This window comes from Ornithorhynchus anatinus, chromosome 3 (genome assembly GCF_004115215.2).
Source record: "Ornithorhynchus anatinus isolate Pmale09 chromosome 3, mOrnAna1.pri.v4, whole genome shotgun sequence".
Lineage (NCBI taxonomy): Eukaryota > Metazoa > Chordata > Mammalia > Monotremata > Ornithorhynchidae > Ornithorhynchus > Ornithorhynchus anatinus.
This window is the reverse complement of record NC_041730.1, coordinates 110,192,752-110,216,917: the sequence shown is the minus strand read 5'-3', so window position 1 is coordinate 110,216,917 and position 24,166 is coordinate 110,192,752. Positions and strand designations below refer to the sequence as shown.

Here is a 24,166-nt window from a genome sequence, read left to right as displayed (position 1 = left end):
CCCAGGTGTTTCTTCCTATCTCTCTAGCTGCACCTCAGTTTCCTTTGACTTTCCTACCTTCTCTCACCCTTTAATGCTGGGTGGCCACCAAGGCTCAATTCTCAGCCGTCCTCATTCCTCTCACTCTCTCCCTCTTCAATCTATCCTGCAAACAACTGCGTGTACAATCTTTTTAAAACACCTTTTGGAGCACGCCCAATCTCTTCCCCTAAAGCCTCTAGGAGCTAGCCATAGGCTTCAGGGTTTTCTGACAGCGGTCTCTCTTTTATTCATTTGTTTACTGATTCATTTATTTTCTTTAATGTCTGTTTCCCCCTTTAGAGTGTAAGCCCCTTGTGGGCAAGGAATAATAATAATAATAATAATAATGTTGGTATTTGTTAAGCGCTTACTATGTGCAGAGCACTGTTCTAAGCGCTGGAGGAGACACGGGGGAATCAGGTTGTACCACATGGGGCTCACAGTCTTAATCCCCATTTTACAGATGGGGTAACTGAGGCCCAGAGAAGTTAAGTGACTTGCCCACAGTCACACAGCTAACAAGTGGCAGAGCTGGGATTCGAACTCATGACCTCTGACTCCAAAGCCCATGCTCTTTCCACTGAGCCACGCTGCTTCTCTGCATATCTACCAATTCTATTGTTCTCTCCGAAACGCTTAGTACAATATTCTGAACACAGTAGGTGCTCACTAAACATCACGGATTGAAACTCAAATTTGAAGCCCCATCCGAATGCTGTAACCAAATATATTTCACGTCCTACCTTGCTGGAAAGATATTCCTATTCTTTAAGGTGAGTCGAGTTTGACGTCTAAATAGTTCTCTTCACAAAAATACCTTATAGCTGAGCTCAAAGTTTAAAACATTCATTAGCTACAAACTGAAAATTAAAAGGTCTTTAGTCTATTAAAGATAAATAGTAGCCTTATTTTTTTTCCATGAGGTTGTCAAGTGAAGTAAGAATAGATGGTAGTATAAATGGGGGTAGATAATTCATAGAAGGCTGGATGAATCCCAAAGCAACAGGCAAGTTGTCTTGGTTTGAAACTGTGGAGGATGGACTTGGTTCAACTTATTTTAAGACCAAGCGATCAATCAGTGGGGTTTATTGAGTGCTTACTGCTTGCAGAATACCATTCTGAGTACATTCTGACAAAGTCAGAAGACACATTTCCTGCCCACAAGGAGTTTACAGTCAGAACACAGTTGAGGTGCATAATGTGAGAATCCCTACCTACGCAAATCTTAGATACTGCTGACAGGAATGAACCTTTGGGTGGGGAGGAAGGAGTTACGGTATTTACTGAACCATTTAGTAGCATTTGAATGATATCAATATTTTTTCCTTTTTCAGAGGACTTCTAAAATCCAAAATATTAAAATTCTTATTTTTTGAAATTTATGAACACAAAAAGTCTTTCACATGTACATCCATTTTCCAAATCAAGAACAATTCTGCAGTTTTAATCTCAGATTGCCGGACTTGTTTGTAAGCTAGATTGTAAACCCCTCCACTAGATTGTAAACTCCCTCTTGGCGGGGATGGTGTCTACCAACTCTATTGAACTCTCCTAAGTGTTTACTACAGTGATCTGCACACAATCTTCACTTGATGAATATCCTTGTTGACTGATGGATGAATTGGACTTAATATTCACTATGGAGAAGAGTAAGACACAGGAAAGGACCCCAGGAAGTTATCTAGAGAAGCAGTGTGATGAGATGGAAAGAGCACAGGCCTGGGAGTCAGAGGATATGGGTTCTAATGCCGGCTCTGCCACATGTCTACTGCATGACCTAGGGTAAGTCACTGAACTTCTCTGTGCCTCAATTACCTTATCTGTAATATGGGAGACTGTGATCCCCATGTGGGACAGGGACTGTGTCCAACCTCATTACCTTATACCTACCCCGTTTCTTAGAACAGTGCTTGGCACATAGTAAGTGCTCAACAAATACTATTCTTATCATCTAAACTTGAATTTTTCATCTTCCGGAATCAAGCAGTCGGTGGTATTTATTGACTGCTTACTGTCTTGACTGCGTACTGGGTGCAAAGCACTGAACAAAGCACTTAAAGTTTTACCTGATAGTGATTAAGGGGTCTGTCTGAGCTGCGAGTCATTGTGGGGCCCCAGAGATAGTACCCCCAGAATAATTTTAGACTGTGAGCCCCTTGGGGGACAGGGACTGTGTCCAACCTGATTAACTTGTATCCACCCCAGCACTTAGTAGAGTGCTTGATACTTATTAGGTAACAAGTGCTTAACAAATACCATCAAAAAATAATAAACTAGGGGCTGCTTACCAAGAGGGTAAGGTCCTTGTAGATAGGGAACGTGTCATTTTGTTATTCTGAAATTCCCATATGCCTAGCTCAGTGTCCCGCACCAAGTGGCCACCCACTAGATTATATTATTATTACTACTTAGTCCTCCTACTCTTAGCTGTGAGATACTCCTGGACTCCAAAGAGGATCTGGGCTTTCGTCCCGAATCTCTAGTCAGAGTGGAATCCCCCGACACATCAATCAGTTAATCAATGGTATTTATCAAGCACTTACTTTGAGCAGAACACTGTACTGAGCACTTGGCAGTGTACAGTACAGTTGGTAAGCACTGTCCCTGCCCAGACAAAGCTTACAGTCTAACACATGAGTTGAATGAGTCGAGGGAATGCTGTGCTTTCTTGCACGCTGAGTTATTCACACATTCATTTTCTCTTTCTTTTCCTTTATGCGGGACAGGGCTTTCTGTGTGAACTAAAAATCCTTAGGGCGAGTATCCCGAACAATATGTAATATATATTTTATAATGGGTGTTTGTCTTTCTGCCTGTCTGTCCTCATATGTCTTCAGTCTCCAAGGGAGCCAGTGCAACCAAATCTTGACCCAGCTTCCCTTGAATTCCAGGAGAAGGCTTTAGCTGCTTTCGGAAATGCATCTGGGAACTGCTGACTTTTCTCAGGGTCCAGCTTATGTTGCCTGTTCAAGAGTTGTGTCTGGGAAGAATCTTTTTGTGTTTGCTCCCAACGGAAAAATGAAAAGCATTGTTTACCCATTTGTTTAGGAGCAAAAAAAAAAAAAAAGAGCCAGAAAATTTGGTTTTAGTCTTTATTTTAGCTTTCACGTAGATTCTCCATATATTTAAGTAACTCCTAAAGTCCATTTAATTTTTCTGGGCAATGCTTGGCTAGAAAGCTAGAATAATATCTACCTGTGTCTCTTTCACATGCCAGCATGACAAGTTTGCCAGTTGAGAGTTGTATATTCAAGAATTTACAGCTCCGAAAGTTGGCGCTCTTGATCTTCCAGTGTGAAACTCCACAGATACTGATTTTTGAGATATAAATCCATCTGAAGACCTATCCAAAAACGAATCCTTCAATTAGCCCGTCTTAGCCCAGTTAGATCTCCAACATAGGAGTCAGAATCCTGAGCCTCGGCCTTATCCTATTCCAACGCTAACCAACTTATCTTTTCGATAGTCGATGTTGCCTTTGTCACCTCGTAATGTTGTTTTACAAGTCTGTGCATTCTTAATCATAGCGTTTTGAGATTTTGGTACCATCTTAAACCGTTCGGAAGCTATATCTACAAAATAGTATAACAATATAGATTGTAGTACAGTATATACTATGTCGTATTCTGCAATATATACAGTGCGGTATGTATATATGATATACTAAAGGCATTGATAGATGCCAACTTAAAAATAAAAATGAATGCAAATATAAAGACTGGTTTGCATTATGGACCAACTTTTAAAAATATTTTATGACTTATTTGGGTAAGGGAAAATTCATAAATGAATTTTAAAGGCTAATAGTCTCCGTTTTATTTAGCATAGCTGAAGAGAAACTATATTTCTTTCTGTTCCTTGGAAATGAATTTGAACGTAGAAATTTCGTACTTCATTTAGGCAGAAATTCTGTCCTAATTTTATTTTTAGAAAATTAAGATTCCTAGCAGATCATCTTACAAAAATTAGCACCACTTAGTACAGCACTGAGGTCTTTTCATTCATTCAATCATATTTATTGAGCGCTTGTGTCAGAGCACGGTACTAAGGTCTTGGGAAAATAGACTGCAACAATCCACAGTGACGTTCCCTGCCCACAACAAGCTTTCAGTATGGACTGTTTGTCTAGTTTCAACCATCAGATATTTTCTCCAATAGTCACTGGGCCACTGGGCCCTACTCTGTCTCAATTCTCCTTGGCCTGTTGACCACTCGAAGTGCTATCGAACCTTGGTTTCGATTACCTGGTCTTCACCTGATAGTTCTCTTCTTAGCTTTCTGAACATTCCTTCTCAGTCTCATTCTCTAGCTCCTCGTCTACCTCTTATCCCCTAACTGTGGGCAAATGACAAGCTTCTGTGGATGCTCCCCTACCCATTTCACTCATTCCCCAGGAGCTCACCAATGTCTGTCCCAATGTCTGTCTCCCCTCTAGACCTTAAACTCATTGTGGGAAGGGAACATGTCTACCAACTCTGTTATATTGTATTCTCCCAATTGCTTAGTGCAGTGCTCTGCACAGATTAACTCCTCAATAAATACGATTGATCGCTCGTATCTTTAAGGCTCAGTTCTGAGTGGATGGCTTCCAAACGTGGACCCCTAACTTTGACCTCTCTCCAGCTCTCTCCAAATGCCTCCTGGGCATCTCCACTGAATTTCTCACCTTTTTTCCCAAACCCACTCCTCCTAACATTCCCATCCCTGAAAATCACATTGATACCCTCCCAGTCCCCAAAGCTCACAATGTTGACAACGTCCTCTCACAGCCCATCAACTTCCAAAACCTGCCTGTTCTTCCTTCATCACATTTCCTGACTCCCCCCGCTTCCTTTCACCCAAACCACCACCACTGTGGTTCAAGCTCTTGTTATATCACAGTTAGACTACTGTTTCAGCCTCCTCACTGTTCTCTCGTTGTTCTTTCTCCCTGCTACAGTCTAGAATACACACCATGGCCCACATCATCTTGTGGAAACAATGCTTGATTATTTATTCTGCTACCTCATCCTGGTATATTAATGTTGTTATTATAGCCTAGTTCTTCCTCCTGTTCCCTACTCTTTGCAAATAATTTAAGCCCTGCTTTCTCCTTTCATTTAGACTGTAAACCCTTATGGGTCAGGTACTATGCCTTTTGTGCCTCATGTACTCTCCTAAGCATTAAGTACAGTGCTTTGCACACTGTATGTATTGAATAAATTATTTTGATGACGACAGTAAGAAATTTAGGTCTTTAAAACGGCATGGTAATGAAATGAGTGAGCTTTTGAGCATATCCCTCCAACTCTCATTGTCTCTATTTCTACAAATTGGTGTTCCAGTTCTCAGTGTGCTGTTTGAGAACTCCACGGGCTGAAATTTGGGAATAATGATCAATCACTCTAATGAAAAATCCTATATCAATACAGAATGCCTCGGGACAAAAACATATTGTATCCTGTAAAAATGTATTTATTCGATGTGAAAACCAATTTTATCTAGAGAAACATTTTGCACACCATAAGACCGAGATCAAAATGAGCTCATGAGATAATATCATAAAAATTAGCACATGCATAGACATTTAAATTCTCAGAGCATCTTTGAAACATTAAACCTATCAGATATGTCCCCAAGTAGGTATCATTATCTCCATTTTATAGCCACCGTTATAGTCGTTCAAGGGCAATGCTGATTTCTACAATAAATGGTGCATCAAATAAGTGCATGGTTAAAAAAACAGTTGATGTTTTTATTCTTTCCTGATTATCTCTAGTCTGTTTGTAATAAAAGGGAGCTCTATGCGAAGGGCAGTAGGGTTATGTACAATGAATTCATAATGGCTTCCCAGATGTTCATGTTTAACTAGCAACCATCTTCCTGAAAGGAGGGAGGCTTTCAAAGGTTATCTCTCTGATTAACAGCTTTCACCATTCCCAGCTTGGGGATTTTATAGTCTGTCAGGGAAATTAACCATGTAGCCTCCAAGTCAGGTTTAAAAAAAACACAAAACTTTCAGTACTGTAGTATGGACTGGAAAAGGAGATAAGGTTGCAGTCAAATTTTGGAGTAAAAGTGAGGTCTTAGGTGGTTTTGTTCAGTGATGGATGGAGTGACTTAATGATGGATGAATTCAGAGAGACTTTCACAAAATCTGGGAGGGGAAACAAGCAAGATTTGTTCCTGTTTGTCTATGGATTTGACCTCAATAAGCTCAATATCTTATCGGAGATGAAATGCATATCCAGTGGTGCACTCTCAGAGACTGTAGATCACATCATATTTTATAAAAAAAAAATCTCAAAAACTCCATTCAGTATGGCCAAAGTGATAAATCTCACTTTCAGGGAGAGAGATCTCTCAAGAAGAAGTGAATATAGGCATATAGTGGCCCAGCATGGGAAATTCAGACCTGGAAAAAAACACCCTCGATAGATCGAAACTGGAAATGTTTTGATTTAAAAATAATTTCAGCAGAGTAACTTCACTGTAGTGCATATTTTGTTTTTATGGTATTTGTTAAGTGCTTACAATGTGCCAGGCTCTGCACTAAGCATTGGGATAGATCCAAACTAATCATTTTTGACACAGTGAATCCGTGTCCCCCGTAGGTTTACTAGCCCCATTTTCAGGCAAAGCATTTGAGGCACAGAGATTAAGCAACTTGCCCAAGGTCACACAGCAGACAAGTGGTGGAGCTGGGATTGGAACCCAGGTCCTCTGACTCCCAGGCCATGCTCTTTCCTCTAGGCCACGTTGTTTCCCACATGACAAGTTCTTTTTTTTGTTGTTGGTAAAATGATGACCATGATAGAGCCAGATTGAAATTTGAATTATTCATCACCATCATCATCATCATCAACAACCACCTCCCCCCTCCACAACTGCTGCTTTGCTAAATGCTAGAAAAGGTTCCTTGAGGCTAGGATTGTAGAATCAAAAATAGGCTCAGGGAGATTGAATCTCGAACCCATATGATTTTAGATGGAAAAACCTGGTTCATCAAAATGGCAAATTTTATAAAATTTAAGTCTGTGTGTATAGTTCACTGGAATATATATTTTTTTAATATTAGAACCCAAATTTCTCATCATGTGATTATCTTTTTACCAGTGCTGAGAACAGTGCTTGACACGTAGTAAGTGCTTAATTAATTCCTTCACTATTATTATTATTGAGCAGGCTCTTGTGAGTTTGTGTTAACTGGAGAATAATGGCTTAGATTCTCCCTCTTCACATAAAGGAAAATCACATTATCATTCTCTTTGTCCCTCTGCCCTCTCTGAATTTCCCATGAAGGAGTTTCTTTACTCCCATGCAGGTAACCCATTCCTTCTTTTTATTAACATGCTCTGCTTCTCTTCCCTCTGCGTTTCGTCTTTTGTCCTTGTGTTAAATCTCGGCCTTCCTCTAATCCAGACAGCAAGGACTCTTCCTTTTGTGGCAGTCTCGAATGGGAGTGCGGAGGCAGGAAGCCAGGGACTCCTGTGTCCTGTAGGATATTTTGATTACTATTTATTTCTGGAATTTGATAAGCACTAACTGTGTGTCAAACACCGTTCTAAGCACCGGGGATACAAGTTAATCAGGTCAATCGCAGTCCCTGTCGCACAGGGGGCTCACAGTCTACGGAGGAGGGAGAACAGGAAGTGAATCCCCATTCTACAGTTGAGGAAACTGAGGCTCAGAGAAGTTAAATGACTTGCCCAAGGTCACCCAGCAGGCGGCTGGCAGAGCTGGGATTAGAACCAGGTCGTCTGACTCCCGGATCCATGCTCTTTCATTCCGACGTATTTATGAAGCTCTCACCGTGTGCAGAGCGGTGTGCTAAGAGCTTGGGAAAGAACAAGACAACAATAAAGTGACAATCCCTGCCCACAACGAGCTCATTAGGCCCAGCCTCTTTCAGCGTGAGGACGACGCCTGAGCTTCCGATTTCACCCTCCTGCCTGAGACGATCACCTTTTTCTGCCTCAGTACTTCCATCCTTATACCTTTGACATCTCTTTCATTCAAACCAAGTAAAGCTAGCCCACCCTGGGCCCTCTGTCACCTCGCCTCGCAAGCCCCCTAATGTCAAGAAGTTGAGGCCGGGCAAGGATAGAGTACGCGGTAATGGTGGAAAATAGGGAATTCGATACCTGTTCAAAAATAAGGATTCAATATTCAGAAATTCAAAAATAGGGATTCAATACCTGTTCCTCTTCACACTTAGACCTTGATCCCCATGTGGGACAGCGACTGCGTCTGACCCGATTATCTTATATCTTCTCCGGCACTGAGTACGGTCATTCATGCGGTGATTCACACATAGTAAGCACTTAACAAATATAATTATCATTGTTATTATTGTTATCAATAGTAATAGGTAAAGTCAATCTGGGGGAAATTCACTTCCCTCAGATTCGTAAATCCCTTTAATACCAGTGAAGCAAGAAAACAGGATTTGTATTAGTGCACCTGTTCCACACTACATATATGTAATTGGAAATTCAGGGTAGGGAAAAGACATCTTAAATTTTCCCTTATCAATGCTATATTATTCCTGCCCATTTCTGTGCTTTAGGAATCCACATTCTTAGTAGATTGCATAAAGTTGTGGACTTTGATCATTTAATTACACAGCAGTTAAATATACATGTTGTTTCAAAGCTGAGCATTTTAGAGATTAGGGCATTGGGGAATTCTTTATTTTGAGATGGCTTGTTAAATCAATTACATTTTTAAATTGATGTTATTAATGAGATCTCTGTATTCAACTTGGAAATGGAAGCCTAAAAAAATAAAAATTACTGAAGCATTTCTACGAACTTTTCCAAAGAAGTTAGTTTTAAGATTCTGCTCAGATTTTTTTTTCTCTAAATTACCAGAATTGTGTCAAACTCTAAAGAAAATGCAGTTGCATGATGGTGAAAATGAGCATTCATTCATTCATTCGGTCGTCTTTACTGAGCGCTTACTGTGTGCAGAGCACTGTACTAAGCACTTGGAAAGTGCAATTTGCTAACAGAGACAATCACTACCCAACAACAGGCTCACAGCCTAGAAGGGGGAGACAGACAACACAACAAAACGAGTAGACAGGCATCAGATCGGTGTTTATGACTTTCCGTTAAGAGGGAAAACGCACACTTTCCGACACTCCACGTCTAAACCGCAGATGTATTTTGAAGATTTCTCATCTTGTGTACAGTGATGAAGGCTTGAATAACAATAATAGTTATGGTTTCGTTAAGCGCTTACTGAGAGGCAGGCTGGAGTAGAGAGAAGCAGCATGGCTCAGTGGAAAGAGCACAGGCTTGGGAGTCAGAAGTCATAGGTTCGAATCCCGGCTCTGCCACTTGTCAGCTGTGTGACTGTGGGCAAGTCACTTCATTTCTCTGTGCCTCAGTTACCTCATCTGTAAAATGGGGATGAAGACTGAGCCCCACGTGGGACAAGCTGATTCCCCTGTGTCTACCCCAGCGCTTAGAACAGTGCTCTGCACATAGTAAGCGCTTAACAAATACCAACATTATTATACAAGAAAACTAGGGTGGACAAAATTCAAAAGTTCCAGTCTCAGGGTTTCTTCTCCAATTTGTAGTAACATTGATCATATTTGAGCAGAAACTGTGGGCAGTTTCTGTGGCAGGCCCAGCTCCATGATGTGACAAAGCTACTCCAGCTGCAGACGCGTGACTTTTCCTGTATTGTGCCCGGTTCTGGCCCCAAAGACTTGGTTATCACACTGTTGCTAATTCTACATGCTTTCCGTGCCATTCTGTCATTTCTGCCCAACCAGGATATTTCCGCTCATCTGGTTCATTTTATTAAAAACACTTTTTAATACTTTAGGATTTATCCGTTTTGAAAAGCGATTCATCTTACTCAACTCTTGGACTGTAAGTTGCCATTGATTCTGTTGAATATCTTTGAAGAAAACCCTTCCGATTGTCCTGTAAATGCTTACTTGGTTAAGTGGCGTGGCTTAGTGGAAAGAAGGGTGGGCCTGGGAGCCAGAGAACCTAGGTTCTAATCCCAGCTCCGCCACTTGGCTGCTGTATGTCCTTGGGCAAGTCACTTCACTTCTCTGTGAATCGGTTTCCTCGTCTGTAAAATGGGGAGTAAATCCTATTTCCTTCTATTTAGACTGTGAGCCCCTTGTGGGGCGGGGTCAGGTGTCGTCTGACCTGATTATCTTATTTCTACCCTAGGGCTTTGTATAGTATTGGGATTATAGTAGGTGCAGAACAAATACCACAATTATTCTTATTCTTGTTTAGAGTATTTTGCTGCTGCCAACATCCTAGGGAAGTGTTTGAAATGGAGAAGAGAATTTGGAAAGTTTTCCTGTGCTTTTTGAGAGATCATCCAGTCCACTAGCATGAACGTATTCCATCCTGACACATGGTGTCTAGCCATTTCTAAAAGACCTACATGGACAGGAAAATCCTGCAGACACTTGCCACTGTAAACAAGTTCTTCTTCGTATTGAACTTGAACTTCTTTTTTCCTTTGTAGCCTATTTTTCCCTCACTCCATCTCCACTGAGCAGAGCAACAGCTGGTCATTCACCATCTCCCAACTCATCAACTCCTGAATTTATATTTGAGACTAATTGTCTCCCCTGAGCCTGTTTTTCCAGGCCCAGAAATCCCAATTCCTTTACCTTTTTACCCAGACTTTTAATTTTTTTTTGGTCTCTTAGGTAGTCGGACAGCTTCTCCCATTTATCATCATTATGACATTTATTAACCATTTACTTTAAGCACTGGGTAGGTACACGGTTATGCGGTTGGACGCACTCCCTGTCCTATGTGGACTTCACAGTTTACCTTATCCCCATTTTACAGGTGAGGCAGCCGAAGCTCAGAGATGTTAAATTACTTGCCAAAGATCAGGTGCAAGCCCGTGGTAAAGCCGGGAGTTGAACCTGGCCTGCCTGACCCAAACCCATACTCTTTCTACTAGGTCATGCTGCCTCCTAACATTTTACCTTTTGTCCAGTCCTCCTAGTGGCATGGCCTAATGGAAAAAGCACGAGCCTGGGAGTTAGACGTCCTGGGTTCCAATTCCGACTCTGCCACTCGCCTGCTGGGTGACCTTGGACAAGTCACTTAACTTCTCTGTGGCTCACTTCCCTCAGTTCACTCACTCATTCAATCGTATTTACTGAGCACTTACTGTGTGCAGAGCACTCTACTAAGTGCTTGGAAAGTACAATTCAGCAATAAAGAGAGACGATCCTCGCCCGCTCCAGGCTTACAGTCTAGAAGGGGGGAGACAGATATAATAATGATGATGGTATTTGTTAAGCGCTTACTATGTACCAAGCACTCTTCTAAGCACCGAGCACTGTTCTCAAAACAAGTAAACAGGCATCAATATTTCAATACCCATTCTCTCTTCTTAGAATGTGAGCCCCATGTGGGACCTGATTATCTTGTATCAATCCCAGAGTACAGTGCTTGGCATATAGTAAGGGCTCAATAAATACCACAGTTCTTTTTTTTTTTTACTATTATTGCCACGTGTAGTGCGAGGACACTGTACCAAATTCAGTAGTGTTTATTGAGCGCTACGTGCAGAGCACTATACTAAGCGCTTGGAATGTACAAATCGGTAACAGATAGAGACAGTGCCTGCCCTTTGACGGGCTTACAGTCTAATCGGGGGAGACGGACAGATACTGAGAAGAAAGTGGTTTGGGGTAATTGGTGTTGGAAGTCATAAGATTTTATCCACCATTACCTACTACTGTGAACCCAAGATAAAGTGCAGAATTAGGTGACTGGGGACGGATGAGGACTGAGTGGGAGAGCTCTGAAGGGTTTTGACAAAAGAGGAGGAGCACGAGGGAGATTTTTGCCATAGGCTGGATGTCTGGGAGGGCTTCAACATGAGAGAAGAGAGTTTATCAGATAAACTCTGAATCCTCCTCCCGCACTCCACTGGGGTTAGCACAATTTCTAGAGAAGCAGCGCACGGGTCCGGGAGCCAGTAGGACCTGGGTTCTAATCGCAGCTCCGCCATTTGTCTTCTGTGTGACCGTGGGCAAGTCACTTCACTTCTTCGGGCCTCAGTTACCTCATTGGTAAAATAGAGATTAAGACTGTGAGTCCCATGTGAGACATCTACTTTGTCCAACCTGATTAGCTTGTATCTACCCCAGCCCTTAGTTCGGTGAACTAAACGCTGAACAAATGTCTTAATAAAAAAAATTTCTTTACAGGTGGTGCTTACTGCTTTTACTGGCGCCATAGACGCACAGAGGGTAACAGAGCATAAGATATGGGACTCCTTAATGTCACAACTAAATAATAGAGTAACTCAGAGCCCATTCAAGATTAAGATTGACACTTTAAGGAGGTGACCATTCAGCCAGCTGTAATTTCCACTTGTCACTGGATAATTCCAATCCAAACAGCCCGTTTTGCACCCCTTTCGGGGTAAGAAACCATTTTGGGGGTATTTGATTTCACCCACAGCACAAAAATGGGGTTGTGCAGCGAAGCCGCATGCTAGTAATCCGTTGAAAGCTGGCCCCAGAATAGTCTTTATAATCTCCTACTGGTCCTTAATTTTAAACTTTTTAAAATCTGTAGCATTGGAATTAAATATTCATTATCATCTTTTGAAGTTTACATTGGATGGTACTTCAAAAGCTATAAGTACATCAAATTATAATGTATTGCTGCTCTTTTAAAAATCTGATAGTGGTAATCCTTTGTGAGTTTCACTTTTTACAATTCTTTCATCAGTGCAGATGTTAGCAACTCACTTGGGACAGCTAAAAATGTCTTTAATAAAAGCCGAGGAAGAAAGTCAGCTATAAATTATGTACTCTAAATAAGGAGAACAGGTCTTGTGAAGGGTAGTAGAATTTTCTCAAGAACAGATGATTGTAAAATGAAAGGTTCAATACTTATGTTAATGCCAGCCCACCCCAGCACTCATTTTATTGATTTTCGTCTGCTGAACACTGGACACCTCTTTTAAGATTTCATTAAGAACAACTTACCGTTTTGCGTTTTAGGATCAATTCACAAAAATTCCTAAAAAATGATCCACATTGATATTTGTGTTTTGGGAAGGGAGGCATTCTAGCGAGCCTTTCACATTTAATTAGATTTCATATTTCATCTTGCACCTTCTGGAGGTGACTGATGGCTAACCGTAAACATGCGTAATTATTCTTGCGCACAGCCTGACCATTGGGTGGTGATTCTGATGGCAGTAATTTTACCTGCTGAGACTGCAAGTCATGATTCATAAGTTTTATTAGGATTGTGAACCTTACACAGAACCTTAAAAGCTTATGGTTGATGATGTTATTAACTCTCCTAGCATTTCCTCTCTAGTAAAGGAAATTAAAGAACAGCACGTTGAAACGCGGTCTGTGACTCTGGGGGTGGAGGAGGCATCGTAGAGTATGAACAGGCCTCGCAAGTCATCTGGTGACCGCCCTGGGGACTTTTTCCGAGAAAGATGGCACCAAAACAGTTCCCGCCCGGTAGATAGCCCATCCCCTCACTCGACGAGTCCTCAAATATGATCTAAAGTCTCCTGACTTCATTTGAATTCAGCTGAGCTTCGCTCCTTGCCCAGACTCAGCAATCCCGCCCCACAGGGCGGGATTTGTTGCCGAATTGTACTTTCCAAGGGCTTAGTACAGTGCTCTGCACACGAGAAGCACTCAATAAATACGACTGAATGAATGAATGAACGAATGAATGAGAAACAGCGTGCCTAGCGATCAGAGGACCTGGGTTATAATCCCGACTCAGCCGCTTAAAGAAGGGCTGCGTGACCTTGGGCGAGTCACTTAACTTCTCAGTGTCTCGGTTTCCTCTTCCATAAAATAATAAAAACAATTCTGGTATTGCTTAAGCACTTACTGTGTGCCAGGCACTATACTAACCGCTGGGGTGGATACAAGAAAATCGGGTTGGTCACAGTCCTTGTCCCACATGGGGCTCACAATCTCAATCCCCATTTTCCAGATGAGGGAACTGAGGCACAGAGAAGCAAAGTGATTTACACAAGGTCACACAGCAGACAACTAGCAAAGCCAGTATTAGAACCCAACTCCTAGGCCCGGGCTCTGTCCGCTATGCCATGCTGCTTCTCGGGGATTAAGTGCCTGTTCTCCCTCCCATGTAGACGGTGAGCCCCATGTGGGACAGGGACTGGATCCAGCTTGGTTTTCTTGTATCAACCCCAGCACTTAGTGCAGGGTTTGGCAAATGCCCTTAACAAACACCACAATTATCAATCACCTTTATCGCCCAGGGTCCTGAACCAACGCCGTATTTCAGGTCCTTTCAGGGAGCTCTGTTGATACTCAGCATCCCACCATCTTTCAAAGACTTAAAGAGAAGGTGATGTACAAGACTCCTCTGTCCTTTAGGGGCCCAGAGGTGCTGAGATGTTACCATGTGGGCTCGTTGCTTGGGGTTTATGTAAAGCGAACCGGTCAGGCCTGTAGCCTACGAAGGACACCTCTGCTGGTCAAGAAGTCCGTTCTTACTCTCTGGGTTTCTGATCAGGAGTAATAGTAATAATCTTTATTAAGCATTCACCGTGTGCAGCAAACTCTGGGAGAGAATACACAGATGGGAATTAGACATGGTCCCCCAGGGAGCTCACAATCTAAGACGGGATCTTAGCTTGGCTAGTGGAAAGACCACAAGGGCTTGGCAGTCAGAGGTCGTGGGTTCTAATCCCGACTCCTCCACTCGTCAGCTGTGTGAGTTTGGACAAGTCACTTCACTTCTCTGTGCATCAGTTACCTCATCTGTAAAATGGGGATTGAGTCTGTGAGCCTCACATGGGACAACCTGATGACCTTGTATCAACCCCAGTGCTTAAAACAGTGCTTGGGACGTAGTAAGGGCTTAACAAATGCCATCGTCATCATCATTATTATTATTAGAGTGAGAATCTCTGTAGATCTCTCAGCGTCTTCAGAGTACAGTTGATCGGTGATGTGCTACAAGATGGATCGATCGATTAATCAGTCGGTGATATTTATTTAGTGCTTCCTTTGTGCAAAGCACTGTCCTGAACCCTTGAGTACAATGCAAGAGTGAATCCTAATAATTGATAGCTGTGATATTTGTTGGGCACTTTCTATACGCCAAGCATCGTACTAACCACTGGGAAGGATGCGAGCAGATTAGATTGGACACAGTCCCTGTCCCACGTGGGGCTCACAGCCTGGTTCCCTGCCAACAGTGAGCTTCCAGTCTAGATGGAGAGATAGACATGAATATTAATAAATGACTCTGGATTCTACATATGAACTCCAGGGCTTGCAAAGAGCCTGATGAATGATAAGCTTGTTGTGGGTAGGGATTGTGTCTGCCAACTCAGTGGTGCTGTACTCTACCAAATGCTCAGTACAGTCAATCCATCGTATTTATTGAGCACTTACCATGTGCTGAGTAATGTGCTAAACTCTTGGGAGAGTAGAACAGAATTGGTAGACACATTCCCTGCCCACAATGAGTTTACAGTGCTCTGCACACGGTAAACGCTCTCCCTCACGCCGCATCGCTCCCTTTGCTGTACCTCCCCCTCCCCCTACTGCACTTATATGTATATATACATATGTATATATGTACAAATTTTCTAATTCTATTTCTTTATATTAATGATGTGCATATATCTATAATTCTATTTATTTATATTGATACTATTGATGCCTATTTACTTGTTTCGTTGCCTGTCTCCCCCCTTCTAGACCGTGAGCCCGTTGGCGGCAGGGATTGTCTCTACTTGTTGCTGAATTGTACTTTCCAAGAGCTTAGTACAGTGCTCTGCACACAGTAAGCGCTCAATAAATACGATTGAATGAAATACATTGAGGATGATGATGACGGCGATGACGGTGACAACTTTGGGCTCTGGATTCATTCATTCATTCGATCGTATTTATTGAGCGCTTACGGTGTGCAGAGCACTGTACTAAGCACTTGGAAAGTATGGTTCGGCAACAGAGACAACCCCTATCCAACAAAGGGCTCACAGTCTAGAAGGGGGGGGACAGACAACAAAACAAAACAAAACAAAACAAGCAGACAGGCATCAATAGCGTCAATATAAATAAATAGAATTATAGATATATAAATAAATAGAATGAAACCAGCAATCGGGGCAAAGAGTTAGCTGGCATCTAGATAGGAAAACTTAAAATTAGGCAGATTTTCTCAGTCTATGGGGACAACACTCTTACTTTTAGTACCGTACTGCAAAATAGAGGCCAGATGGTGGTTATTCCAGTATTCCTCTGCAGAGCCTCCATAGAAATCCTACAAATGTCGAGTTTCTTCCTGTTTCCAGCAAGGAATATTTTTCAGTTGGGTCATGAGAAAAGAGATCACATTTTATAATTCAGTTCTTTATGTGGATACTAGTTGTGGAGGATTTAGAAAAACCTGGGAAGCGGTTGTTAATTTTCTGTAGGTAGGTCAGGGAAAGCACTGTCTGGCTTGCCCCGCTGTCAAGGTAAGGTGCAGATGTGTAGGAGAAGCTTTCTGACATTGAACGTTAACGCTAATTCTCAGGGTAGGTGTGGGAAACTAACCTACTTACAGTACATTCAACAGCCCAGGCAGAGCTCCAAATGTCAAATTTAGAAGTCATTATGAAGTATCCAAGGAATAGATACCGGAAGCTCCAGCAAAGGGGGAATTCTTTTTCCAGATGTTGCCATTATAGAGAACAGTCTTCTGAGATGTTTAGTCACAAACTGAGATTCCTCAACAGATGACTTATTTTTCAGACGTCAAGTTTGCTCCATTTCCCTCCTCTTCTAATAGCCCCGCCATTTTTCACGGTACTGGCATTTATCAATCGATCAATAGCATTAATTAAGTGCCGAGCACCGTGCTACGCACTCGGCATGCCACGATAGAAGTGAAAGACGTGGCCACTGCCCTCTAGGCCCTTACCGGGCCAAAACCTTATTAAAAGCGCATCTCTTCCAGGAAGCCTTCCCTGACTAAACCCTCATTTCCTCTTCTTCCACTCCCTTCTGCATTGTCCTTGCATTTGATTATGAACCCTTTATTCACCCCTCCCTCAGCCCCATAGCACTCTTGTACATGTCTGTAATTTATTTATTTATTTATTCATTTATACTAAGGTCCGTCTCCCCCTTCTACACTGGAAGCTCACTGTGGGCAGGGCATGTGTCTATCAACTCTGTTGTACTCTCCCAAGTGCTGAGTACCATGCTTTGCACACAGTAAACACACAATAAAATGATTGATTACAATTCAGTGGGAGCTATTTCATTAATAATACAAATTATGTCATTTGTTAGACCCTTATTATGTGCCAAGCACTGTTCCAAGTGCTGGGGTAGATACAGGATAATCTGGTTGGACACGGTTCCTGTCCCACATAGGGATCACAGTCTTAATTTCCGTTTTACAGATGAGGGAACTGGAACACAGAGAAGTTAAGTGACTTGCCCAAGGGCACACAACAGACAAGTGGTGGAAATGTTTTTACTTTTTATACTACTTATAATGGTGTCCTTCTTATCCCACGTGGCTAAGACCATAGGCTGGGCAGCTTAGGAGCCAAAGGGATACACGAGTGCAGAACGCCTGGTATGTAGTAAAGCGCTTAACAAATACCGTAAAATAAAATTAATAAAATGTCCTGTGCCAAGTAAACTGCTGAACGATCTCAAAGACGTTTCTGAGAACATCAGAAACCGGGACTCTGATGTTTGGTGCCAAGACCCCCAAGGTGATTCCAGAAGCCAACTGGTGGTTATCCCACCATGGTGTGATGGGGGACTGAACGGGGGAGACACAGTAGGGAGTAGCAGGCCAGAGCTCTTTTGGCTTCCTGCGACGACGGGGAGGAACAATGAAGAGGATATCTCACCACGCTAAACCATTTTTTGGCGTAATTGAAAGAAAAGGGGCCTTGGAGTCAGAGCAACTGAGTTGTCATTCATTCATTCATTCAGTCAGTCAGTCATATTTATTGAGCGCTTACCATATGCAGAGCACTGTACTAAGCCCTTGGAAAGTACAATTCGGCAACAGATAGAGACAATCCCTACCCACCAATGGGCTCACAGTCTAGAAGTGGGGGGCAAGCAACAAAACAAAACAAGTAGATAGGTATCAAGACCATCAAAATAGATCAATAGAATCATAGATATCTATACATCATTAATAAAATAGAGTAATAAATATGTACAAATATACACAAGTGCTTGTCTGCTGTGTGGCCTTGGGCAAGACATTTATCTTCTCTGGGCCTCAGCTTCCTCATCAGTAAAATGGACATTTAGTACCTGTTCTCCCTCCTACATAAACAGTTAGCCCCGTGGGGGATATGGATTACGTCCAACCCGATTATCTTGTATCTACCCTAGCGCTTAGGACCACGCTTGGCACATAGAAAGAGCTTAACAAATTCTGCAACCGTAATAAATATAATTATCATTATAGTTATTATCATCTTCACAAACCTACTTCTTTGTTGTTGCCCAAGACGAGCAAGAATGCAGGAATAACGAGATTTGGTCTGACTTTATGTGCATGGAGGAGAAGATCTGTGAGAAGTTGTGTTCCAATTGAGTGAAAATTGATCGAACATCACATTTGTGTCTAAGAATCCCATCGGAGCACGGCACAGAGTAAGCACGCAGTAGGCTCTCAGTAAATACAACTGAATGAACGAAGTGCAAACAGGTCCACCACTTATATTAGCTATAAAATCCAACACAGTTTTGAACATGGATTTGGCCATCCCATTTGCCAGGATGTTACTTGGAAACATTTTTGTTATTCCACCAGAAGGGTATTTCCTCTTCTCAGAGAAATAAGCAATACTTTTCCAGAGCATTTCAGAGCATCTACAATCCCTTCGACTCTATCGGAGCCCAGAACGATTTACGAGAAGGTTCAGACCTACCCAGATAGAAGCACCTGAACCAGGTGACCTTCTCTTGGTAAAGTGTTCAGCCAAAGGAAGCAAAACTTCCTCAAGCCTGAGTCTGGTGCTCTTCCTTTCTTCTCGGTAACACTTAATACAGGAATAATGACCTTCCTGATCTAGGCATATTATCATTACTATCATTAAATTTGTTAAGCCTTTATCCTGTGTCAAGTAATCCTCTAAGCGCTGAGATAGATGCAGGTTAATCGGTTCAGACACAGTCCCTGTCCCTTCACTGGGAAAGGAAGTGTCAGCTTAATGTTAGTGGGGATGCCGCTGGGCAGAGAAGATTATTGGTTGGGAATTCTGTGCTGGGTCCATCGTTTCTATTCTGTGTCCGCCCGGTGTTCCCTGACATCCGTGTAGGAGACTGACAGACCTCCTGAGGGCTTCTCTCCCCACCCTCAGCCTCGTGGAAGTCTCCAGACCATCCCTGCACTCCAGGCTGGAATCTGACTGAAAAGGGAATTGTAGAGAGCTACCGGAACCATGGACTTCATCTTGGGCTAATTAAGAAAGCATGCAGAAGGATGTTGCATCATGGAGAAAGCTCCCTGTCCACATCAGCCCCAGGAAATATTTCTGAGACCTAGTGAGCCAAATTACACAAAAAAAGCATTAGGACCAAATTTCCCTAACATTTCGAGACTAATGAGTTGCCTACCATGAATATGATTAATGGAAGCAACATGACAGAGAGGCAGCTTGGTCTAGTGGGAAGAGCATGAAGCTAGGAGCCAGGAGATCTGAGTGCTAGTCCCAGCTCTGCCACTGACCTGTATGGTCTTGGTCAAGTCATTTCACCTCTCTGGGCCTCAGTTTCCCCATCTGTAAAATGGGACTAAGACAGCTGCTCTGCCCACCTCTAGGATCTGTGAGCCCCTTGCATCGGACCTCATAAAATCTGGACAAAGAGAGGAATATGATCTCCCACGTATTAAGCCAGTCAACAGCATCATGGCATCGTGTGCCAGTTTGTGGAGATGGGCCTGGTGGTCTTCGTTTTTCTGAGAGACCTCCTAACCTCCCCTCTTGGTCCAGAGCCACTGCGTTCTCCTCAGCGGTCCATGTGAACCGTAGGTCACCGTTGCAGAACTTGGAAACAGGAGCTGTGGTGAAAGGAAGCTCAGCTCTGAAAATTTAAAAACTGGATGTAGGTGTCCAGTTTCACATTGGTTCTAAACAGGGGTTAGGTCAGTTGAAAACCAGGCTGTCTGGAACAAATCTGGATGGATGGCCTCCATATTCTGGGAGGGGGGAAGGGCTGCCTCTGATCTGATTATCTTGTGCCCCTCCCAGCACTTAGCACAGCCCCTGGTTCCCCAACCACATAATAATAATGAAAGATAATAATAACAACAACAATAATACGTGTTAAATACCTACTGTGTGCCAAGGAGGTTTCTAAGCACTGGAATAGATAGAAGATAATCCGGTTGGACACAGTCCTTGTCTCATATGGGGCTCACAGTCTAAGTAGGTGGGAGAACCAGTTCTGAATCCACATTTTACAGACGAGGAAACTGAGTCACAGAGAAGTGAAGTGACTTGCTCAAGCACACAGTAGGCAAGTGGCAGATCAGGGATTAGAACCCAAGTCCTCTTACTTCCAGGCCTAAACTCTTTCTGCTAGCCAAGCTACTCTCCCACCACACTATTCATTCCAAGCGCTTAGTATAGTGTCTTGCGCATATTATCAGTCATTCAGTCATATTTGTGGAGAGCCTACTGTGAGCAAAACATTGTACTAAGCACTTGGGAGAGTACAATATAACAATAAACAGATACATTCCCTGCCCATAAAGAGCCTACAGTTTTGAGAGGGGAAACAGACATTAATATAAATAAATTACAGATGTTAAGTGCTGTGGGACTGGTTGGGGGATGAATAAGGGGAGGGAGTCAGGTCGACACAGAAGGGAGCGGGAGAAGAGGAAAGGAGGGATAAGTCGGGGAAAACCTGTTGGAGGACTTTCGAAGGTGGGGAGACTGATTGTCTGTCGGCTATGAGGAGGGAGGGCGCTCCAGGCCAGAGGCGGGATGAGGGCGAGAAGTTGGCGGCGAGATAGACAAGATCGAGGTACAGTGAGAAGGTTAGAATTAGAGGAGCGAAGTGTGCGGGCTGGGTTGTAGTAGGAGGGTAGCGAGATGAAGTAGGAGGGGCCATATCGATCGAGCGCTTTCAAGCCAATGCTGAGGAGTTTTTCTTTGATGCGGAGGTGGATGGGTAAACACTGGAGTTTCTTGAGGAGTGGGGAAACATGGCCTGAACATTTCTGTAGGAAAATGATCTGGGCAGCAGAGTGAAATATAGACTAACCCTTGAAGATCTTGCCAGCTACTTTGTTGACAAAATTGAGACCATCTGGGTGAATTTACAGTTTCCTCACCACCTCCTCACCACTCTGTTACCGCACTCCCCCAATCCACGCCCTGCTGGATCTCAAGGGGAAGACACACACCTCATCTCTCAATTGACCACAGAGCATGACAATGACCCTATCCCCTCTCATCCCTATTATTATTATCATTGTTATCATAATTGTAATATCTGTTAAGCACTCACTATGTATCAAGCAATGTTCTAAATGCTGGGGTATGAATGAGAATGAGGAGAAGGGGTGGGGAGGAGGAAGAGGAGGAGGATTACTGTGGTACTTCTTATATAATTTGATCTTGTCGATCACAGTCCCTGCCCCACATGGATGTGCAGTCCAAGTAGGAGGGAGAGCAGATATTCAATCCCCATTTTGCAGCTGAGAAAACTGAGGCACAGAGAAGTTAATTGACTGACCCAGGGTCATACAGCAGGCAAAAGGCAGGGTACCCAGGTCTTCTGACACCCAGGCCAGTGCTCTTTCCACAAGGTCATACTGCCTTGGGCTAAAAGCACTTTATGCCCACCTTGTCCCCCTCTATCCCTTTAACACCTCACTTCTCAAGCATTAATGTCCAATGGCTACTGTATTCCACCCACTGAATACTTAATAAATGCCACTGCTTCTACTTCTATTAACTGGCACATAGTAAAGTTTTAATAAATATCATTATAATTATTATGCTTAAGTCGCTTGCAACACTCGTGAGATTTTTTAGTGTCGCAAACGATTAAGTGTAGTGATAGTAATGGTCACTAAATGTGCTCCATGCAGATATGGCTACTATCACATGTTTTGGAGATGTTAAACTGGATCCATTTTTAGCAGAGGAAGTAATAAAAATCCCTCAGAAGGGTTCTCCACCAATGTTACATTGACGCTTTGCAAAGCATAAAGCTGTACAAAGTGTCCCGTGGGAGGGTGGAATTAGGAACAGCCACCTCGATTTATTTAGGGTTTATCATCCACCTCCTTTGCTTGTCTTCCTCTTGCCTCCTACCAGTTTCAACTCTCATTAGCACCTCCACCAGAGTGTGAGAGCAGGTCACTATCTGGAGATAACTTCAGCCCAGAGTTGGATGGACTTCTCTGACAACTTTGCCCTCGGCTCTGGATCTCTCTTTTGGTGACATTTGAGTCCCAGCATTTAGTCTCTTCCTAGGTCTGTGTCTTACCGTGTTTGTATTTTTGACGTTAGCTTCCCAGCTCGAGCATTACGGAGAACAGAATGTATGTGTCGAAAGACGGAAGGGAGAAACAGCAGAGGGATTAACTTCTACCTATCCTAGCGTTTGGAACAGTGTTTGATACGGAGTAAGCACGTCTCCCGCCCACACACATACCACAGCATGGACCCTAGTCAACCATCTTCATACTTACGAGCCCTAGACGCGTGCCCACGCCCATACTATAATATGGACCCTAGATCCGCGACCACAGACATGTTAGTGCGGGGGCCCTGGTCACTCACCCACATGCGTATTACAGAGAAGCGACATGGCGTAGGGGATAGAGCACGAGCCTGGGAGTCTGAAAGTCATGGATTCTAATCCCGACTCCGCCGCTTGTCTGCTCTGTGACCTTGGCAAGTCACTTCACTTCTCTGTGCCTCAGTTCCCTCGTCTGTAAAATGGGGATTGAGACTGTGAGCCCCACATGGGACAACCTGATCAGCCTGTATCTACCCCAGCGCTTAGAACAGTGCTCTGCACATAGTAAGCGCTTAACAAATACCAACATTATTATGATTATAGCATAGCTCAGGTCCTAATCACATGCTCGCATGCATAATATAGCTTGGACCCAAGACCGTTGACCACATATATTCTAGAGTATGGGCCCTAGTCAGTTGGTCGATGGTGTTTTTTGAGTGCTTACTGTGTGTAAACCACTCTACTAAGCACCTGTCTTGTCTTACGTCATCGAGTCGCTTCCTACCCGTAGCTACGCTACGGACACGTCTCTCCCAGTACGCCCCACTCTCCACCTGCAATTGTTCTGGTAGTGGATCCACGGAGTTTTCTTGGTAAAAATCCGGAAGCGGTTGACCGTTGCCTCCTCAGCACAGTAAACTTGAGCCTCCACCCTCGACTCTCTCCCGTGCCGCCGCTGCCTAGCACGGGTGAGTTTTGACTCGTAGCAGTTTGCCTTCCACTCGCTAGCCACTGCCCAAGCTAGGAATGGAATGGGTAGGCCTCTGCTCGAGTCTCCCTCCCATAGCCGAGACTGGAAGAGTACTGGAAATTCTCCGGGTATGACCCTGAGAGGGGACTGAGCACTTAGGAGAGTACAATATAACAATAGACAGACACGTTGCCTGCCCACAAAGAGCCTACAGTCTAGAGGGGGAGACGGACATTAATATAAATAAATTACAGATATATACATAAGTGCTGTGGGACTGGAGGGGAGGATGAAAAAAGGGAGTAACTCAGGGCAGTGCAGAAGGGAGCGGGAGAAGAGGAAAGGAGGGATTAGTCAGAGATAGCTTCTAGAAGGAGATGTGCCTTCAATGAGACTTTGAAGGTGGGGAGAGTAATTGTCTGTCAAATTTGAGAAGGCAGGGCTTTCCAGGCCAGAGACAGGATGTGGACCAGGGGTCGGCAGCGAGACAGGCGAGACCGAGGCACAGGGAGAAGGTCGGCACTAGAGGAGCCAAGTGTGCGGGCCGGGTTGTAGAAGTAGAGGAGTACGGTGAGATAGAGAAGCAGCATGGCTTAGTGGCAAGAGCATGATCTTGGGAGTCAGAGGTCGTGGGTTCTAATCATGGCTCCGCCACTTGTCTGCTGGGTGACCTTGGGTGAGTCACTTCACTTCTCTGTACCTCAGTCAGC

The 24,166-nt window shown here is 43.4% G+C and overlaps 1 protein-coding gene and 1 non-coding gene across 2 annotated transcripts in view; one reads left to right on the top strand and one right to left on the bottom strand.

Moving 5' to 3' along the window:
• RNLS (renalase, FAD dependent amine oxidase) overlaps positions 1 to 24,166 on the top strand; it is a 290,569-nt gene that overhangs the window by 103,111 nt on the left and 163,292 nt on the right.
• LOC114810470 lies at positions 23,465 to 23,602 on the bottom strand. The gene has a single exon (XR_003758169.1). It is a non-coding gene; the product is annotated as a small nucleolar RNA SNORA7 (small nucleolar RNA).